The sequence below is a fragment of the Bacillus rossius genome, chromosome 2 (assembly GCF_032445375.1).
Source record: "Bacillus rossius redtenbacheri isolate Brsri chromosome 2, Brsri_v3, whole genome shotgun sequence".
Classification (NCBI taxonomy): Eukaryota; Metazoa; Arthropoda; class Insecta; order Phasmatodea; family Bacillidae; genus Bacillus; species Bacillus rossius.
In genome coordinates this window covers 54604185-54616557 of record NC_086331.1, presented here as the reverse complement: position 1 = coordinate 54616557, position 12373 = coordinate 54604185, and the positions used below count along the sequence as shown (strand labels likewise).

The 12373-nt window shown below is 36.4% G+C and overlaps 1 long non-coding RNA gene across 2 annotated transcripts in view; it reads left to right on the top strand.

Annotated features, from left to right (window-relative positions):
- Positions 1-12373, top strand: part of LOC134529289 (uncharacterized) — a 129374-nt gene that overhangs the window by 61199 nt on the left and 55802 nt on the right. For both annotated transcript variants that reach the window (XR_010074524.1, XR_010074525.1), the window contains exons 4-6: positions 124-192; positions 7315-7473; positions 11444-11554. This is a non-coding gene — a long non-coding RNA (uncharacterized LOC134529289). The remainder of the gene's footprint in view (positions 1-123; positions 193-7314; positions 7474-11443; positions 11555-12373) is intronic.

Genomic DNA, 12373 nt, shown 5'->3' with positions numbered 1-12373 from the left:
AAGGGTTTATGTTTGGTTTGTAATATTATTATTCTTTTCCACTCTCTTATCTCTTACAACATGTCATTTATTCTGTACTCCAAAATGTAAAAAATGAGTTATTATTATTTTTTTATATTCCAGAAGTACGCCAAGCTTTATTTGATCTTGAACAGCCTTCTACATCTACTGGCGCTCCCGGACAGAACACTGGTAAGTAACACAGTGATTAAGTGTATTAGATTTATATCTAATGTATCAAACATAGAGGTGGGACGATACCACACTTTCGATACTCGATTCTGTATTGTTTTTTCATTTCGATACTTTCGATACTTTTGATACTCCAGGGAAATATATTTTCCCATTAAGTAACAATTATTACAAATAACATAAATTAGTTTTAAACTATATAAATTCCCTCTTTATAAAAAAATTCATACTACAAACAACTTTAAAGACTTGAGTATAAAAATCAATATAAAAAATAGAAGCAAAATACAAACTATCTTCAAGAGAGTTAGCCCTTTATTTTCCAGTAGACTTTTTTTTACTGCGAACAAATGTAAATAAAGATAGCGCTCTCTTAAATAAAATTGCCGCAAACAATGATAGTTTGCGCTGGTGGCGCCAATTTACGATGCTATACGGCCGCTGCAATTGAAAACATTCATAATATCGATACAAATCTCTGGTACTTACCATACACGAGAAACGAGACAGGTACTTACTCTATGATGTTGACTGTTATTACTAGGCGTGTTATTGTTACTATTACGACGGATTGCGAGTGGAGTCAATTATTGTGAATTTTAAGTGCTCAATATTTCTACAATTTTTTTTTTTTCAAATTTCCTGTGAATTCAATGTCAGAAGTGTTACGTACAAAAAAGTAACTTCTTGAACACGAAACAAAAACAACTTAACCGTACTTTACTGTTTGTTTACTATTGGCAAGTTGCAGTAACGACTTATATAATTATAATTTATTCTGATGTAAGCCTATTGGTTATCATAATTACGGCTAATAAGCTGTTCTAGTACAGTAGAACCCCTGTCATACACTTTTCAATGGAGGGCACAAAAATGGTGTATGATGCAGGAAAGTGTATGAAAAAGGAATGGCAATAATTAAAATTTTTTTTTTAATCTAGCATACCAGCACAATGTCAGATTAAACTTAAATACATAATGTGTAAATAATTGCATTATATTAATGAAAGATATGAATTCATAATTATATATACATATAACAAGACCACCAGAAAAGTAAAATACAGTCCATAATAAAGTAAAGCTGACATGAGAAACAGTGGCCTTACAAAATGTTATGAAGTCCTATCTTGGAGGGGGGGAAAAGTCACCAAGCCTAAATTAGAAATAAAAAAAATTAGGCTATTGTAAAAAGAAAATCAGAAATTTTTGCTTGTTTGTTTCATTTTACAAACAACTTTATGCAACAGAACAATTTTCAATAAAATTTTAACTTGAGAAACATAAATTACAAAGCAATCCGATCGTAAGAAAACAATAACAAACGGGTATATTCAGTTCAAAGATTAATGAATGCACAAAATATGAGATCCGTGCCTTGGTAAAGCATGTGCACCATTTTCATAATCATTGCTAGTTTGCGCCACTAGTCTCGCTTGGTGCTGGCCATAGATGCTACTAGCGAAGTGCACAGTCTTCCTGATACTATCTATATCTATGGTGCGATAAAGTTATTTTCTTACGTTTGCAACGATAAACAATGAACGTTTTTCAAAATAAAAGCACTAAAACGTAGTTTATCAGGAGGAATATAACAAAAACATTTGTGAATTTTAGGACTTTTCCGGTTCGTAAAAATGTATGAAACGGGAAATTAATGATTTTATAACTCTATGTTCCGGGAAAGTAAACCATTATAAATATAGTACTTTCGGCGGGACCAAAATTATTCGGCGTATGACACGGGAAAATGTATGAAACGGGAACGTATCATCGAGATTCTACTGTAGTTGTATTTTGTACGATGGCGACTCAAAACTTAATTCAATACAAATGAACAAGCATTCTGGTATCGAAAAAATGTATTGAACTTACAGTTTCGATACTCGATACTTTGCGATACCGTCAAGTATCGAAGGTATCGAGGTATCGAAGTATCGAAAATCCCATCACTAATCAAACATTATTACTTTATGTCAGTGGCAAATGCAAGAAATTTTTTTGGAGGGGTAAAAATATAAATAAACAAAAAAACAAAGTCATGGTTAGAAAACTAATGTAAAAAAAAGGGTTTGAACAATTACATTGAATTCTTAACATGCCTTACTTCTTGTGTGGTTTGGAGTTTCAAGTGTTGTAATAGCTCACATTGCATGATTAAAAATAACACACTGGGTTCATTGAAATACCTCAAATTTTTTATAACTTTACGGGGAGCAATTTCCACTTCATCACCCCCTTTACATCTACCAGTTACCAGGGTCGATGGCCCTCCTATGAGCCTGATATGACTCGCCAACAGTGACCCTTCCATTCCGCAATGCTTAAATCTCCCACCAACGTGTGTTCCCGTGTGTTGTAGATATTAAATATGTGAAGCTAATGCCACATTCCCTTGAATAAAATCAAATTACTATTTTCTATTTTCATATACCACCCCAAGTGTATTTGTTACTCTTTTAGCACTTAAAACAACAAGGATGTAATCGTACTTTGCAAATGGGTTTCGGAAGGCACTTCATTCCAAAATACAGTATATTTCTCAAACTTATAAATTAAAGTAAAATTACATAACTAAACAATATTCTTAAATGTCTCCACTCAGCATATTCTCAAAATTAAACTCATTATAAATCAGTCTTCCTGTGCTCACCCCCAGACTCTTGAGATTGCCACCTGAGACATGATGCTCACTGCACACCAAGGACTTCAACTCTTTCACCTCTGAGATTTTCGCATCTGCTTTTACCTAAGATCATATGAATATATTCATGTTTCCTCTGTGTCTACTTCAGGTGGTGTACCCATTTTACTTAAATATTTTTATTTTCATATGCTAACTATTGAAGTTTCTCAATGAGAGCTAAACTTACTCTGTGTCACGTGGTGTCTTGTAACTTAAATGTATTCTAACCCCATGCCATTGCATCTTTCAAACAGTTTTAATTGCATTGTAATTTTAATGTAAATGTACATCAGTGCACCCAATAAACCATATCTCCTTAGTTAACATGGTAAATCTTTGTAACAACAATGTTTTTGATACGCAGAGGCTGAAGTGTGGGTCATTTCTAAAGAACCCACATAATAAACATCTTTTCTTAAACTGTATGTAGCATGCCTGATACTGAGATCGAGACAGGTCCTGTGGTCCGAAGTATAGGAAAAATTTTGATCGTGCACCTATACAAATCACTTCACGACCCTGTTGCTTAAAGTCTCCGCTGGGTCTACATGCCTTCCACATGGTGGCACCCTAAGATTATCAACCAACAGTGTTATCAGTAAAATGCCCACAACCCTCTTCAACATCAGAGTAATTGCGCAGAATTTCAAGCAACAAGTGTTCTACAAACCACTACTTATAAATATAATTTTTTACTAATGGTGAACATGCATGTTTCAGGTATTTCATTAAAAACACTATAAATATTAATGTCAAGGATTTATTAAAATGTTTGTGTGCTACACAGACCTATAACATTAACTTTACAAATTATGTGCTACACAGACCTATAACATTAACTTTGCATAAAAAAGCTAACTAAAAATGTCAGAAATGTTGTAGTTTAAATTAATTTGAGAACGCCATACGATTGGATTGACGTCACATGGCAAAAGTTGCTTATGCGACATTAAAGTTTGCCTACCCGGTCAAGGCTATGTGTATAGAAAGTAGACAAAGATTTCTTTTTGTTTTTAAAAAATGGCACTTTTTCCAAACGTTTCTTCATATTTGCGTAAGAGACTGTGAATTAATTTGTGCATAGGTTTACATGTTGCTTATTGTAAAATAAGCTTTTACGAGTTTAAAACACATACGTCTCTTATCATTTGCTGACGTGTATAATTTATAGTCTAAGCCAGCAGTGCTTGAGCAACCTTGTAGCATATTATCTGGTTGTCCAGTGAGCTAATTTATAAGAAGGTTTGGCTCTGCCTTTACGGTTACAGCTTGTACCTTAATATTTACAGTGAGTGGTAGTTGTCTAGTCATTTTTAATGCCTTATGATGTTAGTTATTATACCTGTTGAGCTTTTTTATTGGAAATATCTTTAACATAACATGTTATCTGTTCTTTGAATGCTGACTTCTTGGCCAACAAGAGGTAACATGAATTGGAGCCTACTTCAAGGCTCTCTATCTCTATCTTGTATGTTAAGGCAGCACTTAAGGGCAGTGTGTTTGTGGCTTGGGGTTCGACTCCATCTTGGTGGTTTTCCCTCCCTCCCTTAGGTTTTAAACTGATTCATGAAAACTTTTGCCACCGTTAACTATGGCCTTATTAAGAAGTCTACTCACTTTGAAATACTGGATTCTGTTCTCACCCAGGGAGTCCCACAGATATCCTTTCACAGTCAGCGAGCAACTATTCTTCTCGGGAAACGACAACTCGTCCGGAATATACAGTGGATGCTTGTTGTACTGCACGACAGCAATCCCTCCCCACAGCTGCCACCATCGTGGTGGTGTCAGTGAGCCTCATGTGCATTCGGTGCTTGCTTAACCAATGAAGCATCGGATAGGGACCTGCGAAGCTTTGAAATTTTCAAATCCGAAGCGAATATTTTTAGGATTCGTATTCAATTCGTTCAAAAAAATAATATTCGTAAATTTTCGAAGCTTCGAAGGCAAACAAATATAAATTAGTCTTCTTTAACTTGCCATTTAGTAGATCCAATTATTAAAATGCGCATAATTTCTGCTAAAAACTTCAGGAAAATTGGTTAAGGATTCGTATACTTACGTTGAGGTTAAACATACCGACGGCGTACTTGTACAATTCCGTCATACAGAGATATTAGGTACCATAGCAAATATGAACGCCATGACTATTACTAGTGCAGATATTCATTACAAAATATTTATTTATGCATTTCCATCCACAAGACAAAAAAACATCACGTTATGGTTAAAATTTAATTTACGTTTTCTAATGTTTGTTTACCACGATAATATTTCCGTTTTCTAATGTTTGTTTACCACGATAATATTTCCGCCATTTTGCGGCCAGATGCTGCCAACTAGCCGAACTATGCCAGTCAGTTGCACAATGCACACACAGTTGTGTATTAACATGATAACGGAAATAATTTGAATGGAAATATGTATCTTAGTTTTTCAGATATACGCCACACGTTTTTATTTAAATTCTAGTTTGGAAAGGAAAGTGCTGTGGTTGCCAACCATTACATTTCACAGAATGATATTGGCTTGGTGGTAGCCAAGTAGCCTGAAATTGTCTTCGCTGTATTAACTGCGCTTATTTATACCGTCTCTTTTCTATGCCTCGACGTCACGTTTTTTGTTTACTTGTTCACCACGTTGGTTGAGTTCTATAAGCGTGCACTGTAAAATTTGAATGGTAAAAAATGTAATTTCATTATACTTTAATTGTTTTTGTAGAAAGTGGCACCGTTTTATATTTTTTCTGATGTATATTTGTAAACTAAACCTGCAATGGAATCGAAGGAATCTGCTAAGAGATCTCGCAGTGAAGTGTGGAATTATTTCACAAAATTGAGTGATGAAAAGTTGCAAGCTGCAATAAATGCAAAAAGGAATACAAAATTCCAACAAGCAAGCAGTTCTCTTTATTATTTAGTAAGTGAGTTGCTGTTAAAAGTGAAAATTGCATAAGATGTTGCGTGAAATGTGTTATTTGAAGGTTATATAAACAAAAAATGTGTAGTCTTACTAGGTACGTTTATTTGTGATTAAAGAAAATATTAGGGAGCAGAAAAATGTGTTACCGACGGTTTCAGTCACTTTCACAGTCCACAAATTAGAATATCTAGCAGAGAATATTTTGTTATACATTTTAATTAACTCAAACCATTTTGTGAATTTAGTAGTTGCACAATGATATGGTGTTGTTAACAGGATGTACAATAGTGGGGATTCAGGCTATAGGATATTTGTCAGGCCCATTTCTGAATAAAGGAATTTGGGGCAACAGTAAGATGTTATATGTAATGGAACATTCTATAAACATTTCATTCATTGAAACACTTAAATTCTTTAAGTAAATATTATTAAAATAATTAAAGTTTTCAATAATATGTTTTAAGTGCCTTGTGCGAGACGTAAGATTAGAAACAAACTTTTTAAGGATGGTGACAGTACAAAATGAAAATAATTGTGCTGTATGTCATGTGGGAGCAGTATTTAACACATCTTGAAAAATTATTCGAACTTACAATATTCGCTTCAAATTCGATTCAAACTGAAAAAGTCCACTTCGCACAGGCCTAGCATCGGAACTTTATTTCTCTTCATAATGCACCTTTCTCCCTTGGCTCTTCACCACCAGCTGAGTTTAAGTGAATCTGTTCTCCAACTCGCTCAGCGAGTGACTTGCTAGCAATGGTGAGTAAAAGCTGTTAAGCACGTCCCTGAGCCAGAGACTAACTTTCTTTCTCGCCCTCAGTGTTGCCACTCAGTTATGACGGATTTGAACTCATGCCCTTTGGCATGTCAGAAGTGCATAGTGCAGCTCTTGCTCATCTTTTTTGGTAATAGTCACCTCCGTTATCGCATTTTTTCATTTGCATGTCAACAACTAACCTTGATTTTGACAGAGCCTAGCCTTATACATTGGCTGATCATACCCCTTTTCGTTCCAGAATATTTTGATCTGTTTGGAGTATTCCCCAGTCTAAACCACATGGCGAACCCGATGCTTGAGATTCACAGACTTCCACTTAGGTTCTCCAATATTCTTTAGCATCTTAGAGGTCATTAGACTGTTGGCATTCACTGAACTAGATTCTGCTGGTCGCTTAGTGAGCAAAACTTGCAGAGAAAATATAACCAGTATATGCCTAGTTACCAGTACAAATTTTCAAATTTATTAAAACTTTATAATGTTTACAATTCTGTACAAGTTATCTCTGAATGTAGTTTATGAATATGATAATATACCAGTATACAGTCACTAAATTGCACTTTGACTATTACAGGCCACCAAAGAGTTAGTTGCATCACATAGAACTAACAGAAAAATTGAGCTCTTCTCTCAGGAACACCAATTTTATTTTAGTTTTTTTGATGTAGTCAGTATGTATTTGTTTTTCTGCTCAAATATTAAAAATATTTTTTTTTTTTTTTTGTGAATTCAGGATCACGTTTGGAAGTAGTACGGTATATTGAGAAGCCTCCTTGGGACTTTAGTAAAAGAAGAAAAACTCAAACTCCAAGACCGTACTGCAACTCCATAAACTGTGTTATGAGTGATACTTGGCGGCCAAGTTATACTATGAGCCCAGAAACATGTAATAGTAAGTAATATACCATCAAGTGAACCTATTTATTTTTTAAAATTATTACTAATCATTATATATTTAAAATTGTAAAAAAATTAAGCTATTTCAATTTTACACACCATTAGTTTTAACATCTTCCCATTGATCATGTAGTATAAAGTTATTTAAATCTTATGTATCAGAAGGTAAGCAGCATACAGGGTGTATCAAAATTCATGTTACAATGCTTGAAGGTAGAAAGCTCTTATTATTTGCAACCATTTTTGCCAGTAAACATGTTGCCGGAAACGCTTAGTTAAGCCCCTGTAGCCCCAGAAAGAGTCAGCGTAGGCAACCCGTTGGGCTTTGTGCAAGACAGACGATGCTGTGGTGAATTACGTGTTTACGATGCCGGGCAGCGCTCGAGAGGACTGTACGATGTCGAATGCTGACCCCCGCCCCTTTTTACTTCCGTTGGTGGCGCCCTCATCTCTTTTCTTTCGTTCGTGCCGTGCCATAGCACTGCGCAGCGTGACATCGCAGTGTCGCAGTGTGTTTTGATATCACTGGTGGTCTGTCGTTGACTGTTCTGTCGTACAAGCAAACTCGTGGTGTCATTTCTTTCGCTGTGGTTCTGAAAAGGGCGACGTTTTTGTGGAGCTCAATGGATTACACGTTTAGTGAGTACACGGACATGCTGCTTGTTTACAGGAAAGCTAGACAAAATGGACGAGCCGCCCGTCGTCTGTACGAAGAACGATATCCGGGTCGTAGGATTCCAGCTCACACCATGTTTGCAAGACTTACTCAGCGAATGCGTAATACTGGTACATGTGCCGTCACAAGACCAAATGCTGGTGCTCCACGCAGGGTTCGTACTCCCAGTTTTTAAGAAGATGTACGTCAGAGATTTGAGGAGAGTCCAGATACAAGCACAAGGGCAGAAGGTTCTGATATGGATGCTGACAAAATGGCTGTTTGGCGAGTTCTTCATGAGCAACTCTTGTACCCGTACCACCTTCAAAAATGCAACACATGGGTCCGGCGGTCTATACTCTTCGCATGACCTTTTCTCGTTGGTACATTCGAAGAGTATTGAGGAACCCCGAGTTAGCGGTTTTATTCAGCGATGAAGCCAAGTTCACTCAAGATGCTATTCTCAATTCGCACAACAGTCATGTTTGGAATTATGTCAATCCGCATGCAACGTGTGTTACAGCTCGCCAGGAACGTTTTTCAGTTAATGTGTGGGCCGGTATTGTTGACGGTGTACTCATGGCCTTTTTTTCTTCCGCCACGACTTACCGGTGCCGGATACCTCCACTTTCTTCAGAACGAACTACCAGGTCTTCTTGAAGAGGTTCCATTGCATGTCCGACGTGTTTTGTGGTACCAACATGACAGGGCACCACCTCATTTTTCGCTGCAAGTGCGAGAGTATTTAAACCAAACATTTCCAAACCGATGGATTGGACGAGCGGGCCCTGTCGCATGGCCGCCAAGGTCACCGGACCTAACCCCGTTAGATTTCTTTCTGTGGGGTTACGTAAAAGGGCTTATCTACGCTACGCCAGTAGAAACGGTAGAAGAGCTTACACAGCGAATCATTGAAGCGTTCGAAATCATAAGGTCGACTCTACACATGCTCCAGCGTATCCGTGAAAACATGATTCGCCGTTGCCACCTCTGTGTCGCTTAAGGTGGGCGTGTTTTTGAGCCGTTGCTTTAGGCTGTCACTTTGTTAAAACGTATGCAACAATTTCAATGTTGTGAAACAAAGCCGAAGCTGTGATTGATTTCAGAGTGAAATAAAAATCTGTGCCACAATTAAAAAGGTTATTTCTCTACTCGAACGCCCGCACATCCACAACATAACACTCTACAACGGGTTGCCTACGCTGACTCTTTCTGGGGCTACAGGGGCTTAACTACGTGTTTCGGGCAACATGTTTATTGGCAAAAATGGTTGTAAATAATAAGAGCTTTCTACCCTCAAGCGTTGTAACATGAATTTTGATACACCCTGTATAATGTTTACCAATTATTAAGAAGTTGTGCTGCAACTAGCCCAAGAAACAAGCAAAAGACTTTGTAAAACAACATATTCTTAATGTGCAGGAGAAAACAAAGTGTAGTGTTGTCTCCAAGCAGAGCATTTTTGTGGCCTGTTGTGTTTCAAGGAAAAGATGTAATCAATTTCAGGGCCTGTGTTGGTATCCAATAAATGTAAGTTTTGGTTTCTATCAGCAACTCAAATTATATTTTCTCTTAAATTTCATTTGTATCTTTTTACTAACAAACATTTTGCATTATTAATGAACCAAACTGATTTTATCTATAGTAAAACCCTCTTAAGAAAATCCCACTCAACAAAATTTCTTACATAATATGTTTAAACAATTTAGCACTTGACGTAAAAATAGAGACAGTTTTACCCTTTTAATAAAATTACCCTTTTAATAGGTGTAAATGTCTAAGTACCTTGAGACACTTCTTAACTGCAATTTACTGTAGTTCTGATTATTTTACAATTTTGGAATTTTTATTTTGAATGCTTACCATTCTTCTAACATACAAATAACAAGTGGGTCTAGAAGTGATGCATGCATTTTAATGCAAACTGAAGTGAGTCATGAAATAAACAAGCATGACCACCCAGAGGGCAACTCTAACGCAGGGCATGACATCATCCTTGTGGCAGCAAGATCTATTCCCTTCATTAGTACAGAGTCAAAACCTATCTCAGAGTACGAAAGCACATGTTGCAGTAACACATGTATCAGGGACTCTTTAATGTGTCTTACACACCTTGTTGCCCCCCGAGAGAGGAAACAAGAGGAAGGGTTGATTAAAATGAACACTAAAACAGTGTTGTGAGGAACTCACAAAATGTTTATTGAGAATTTTCAAACTCAAACAAACGCATACTCATATATGCTTGATGACATTTACAGCAGCACGTGGTTATTGGAAGTACTCTGTAAAACAAAATTAAAAACAAAGAAATGTCCATGTTAGCAAACTGTAACATTAACAAGTACAAATTTTCAAAACTGTTCTCCACATGAAACATTTATTAGACGACAGCAAAGAGAAAATATTAAATTACAATACAATTTACAAAAATACCAATGACCGTAGATGGTCGTAGTTGAGCCTGACTGCAATTGGTTAAATGTGGTTTGGCAAGAACAAACTATTTTACTATAAGAACATTTACAGAATAATTACAATCAAACTAACTCTTTAAACAACAAGCTTGAAGAATTATTAAAAATGCTGCAACTCATTGCAGCTCATGTCCATTCTTTACCAAATGAACTGTTTATCAAACTGTCATATTAGGTGTGTTCAATGGTAAAAGAGTGACACTGATGACAAGCCCCTCGGTTATTCGGGTGGTGACTCATACAACACTCGCCTTAGAGATCGTTAATAGTGAGGGCCCGCTTCAGGGCTCCACTGCAGCGAGTCGTCTTGTAGTCGTGGTACCTGCTGTGTAACGCACTCCTCCCTAACAGCGCTCAACACAGACTTCGCTGGCAATGGCCGGGTGTAGAACACCAGGTTCTGAAGACGACTTGAACAGCTCGGCGAAAGAGCAGCCAAACCTCGCTCTTCCAACTTGTCTGCTTTTGTGACCTGTCATACTCGTATGGGAGCATTACTACCCAGCCAGCTTCACCAAGATGTAGTGCATATTGTTGTTTCAGGTTGCCACTGTTTGAACAACCACTCACACTCACACACAGTAGTGGGCAACATGCCAGGGATGGACACAGCACTTTGAGCTTATAGGCAGAGTGCAAAAACAAACTCAACTTAATAACTAATCAATGATAAAACAGTGTACATTAACAAATAGTGTTTACATGTGGTTTGTAATACTCTACTTATTCCAGATCACTATCCTAATTGTTATTATTGTCCATTCTCTCTCACACACATTTAAGGCTCTGTTTCTCTAGTCCAAAAGTTTGAAATTATTATTTTTTTGCGATTACAGACATACACAACCAAATTATTGAACGCTCATCAGAGTTTGGCTATGACAACCAACCCTCTACATCTACAAGTGCTGTACCAGTGTACGATGATATGAACACAGCTGACCTTGGTAAGTAATATTATGGTCAAGTGTGTTTGTTTTGTAACCATATGTATAATGCAGTGTCGGCCTCATTTCCATAGGCAACACAGACACCAGAAACAACAAATAAGTAATCAAGGTGATTAAACCAGTGGCAATCATACATGCTCAGTTTATCCCTTCTACCAAAGTTGCATAGTTATTTAAAAGGCAGTTTATACAGCAAACTAAATTCAGGAATTGAGTCGCAAAACAGTGCAAAAGCAGAGAAAAAATTTATTATAAAATACGCTAAACAGCTACAAATCACCACTTCATTTTCCGAAATACAAGAACATATTAATGTTATAACAAATTATATATCAAAATATACAGCCACCTTCAACTCAGCATAAGATTGTTCTAAAATATTAATGGCCAAAAATTACATACTTATACTATACTTAATACTTAACCAGTATATGATGCTGACAGCATTACAAAAATAAGGCAAACCCCTGTTTCACTAACCTAACTAGTAAAACATAATTGTTAACAAGCTCCATGTCAATACTAAACTTAAAGTTCCAACAAAAATTATTATGTTCAGAAAATCCACTCTAAAAAACAAAAAGAGGATTTTCTTAAAAAAACAAATATTTATACTGTTTCACTAAAATAATTGTTTGTCTTAGAAGTCATGAACTGGTGGTGCCATTATTTTTCCTGGATACTCAGGCCTGGTAAATCAGTCACTTTTTCACTTTTTGTCACTTTTTTTGGGCTTTGTCACTTTTTGTTACTTTTTTTACAATTTAGTCACTTAAGTCACTTTTTTCCTCTGTTGCAGTGCAATTATTATTATTA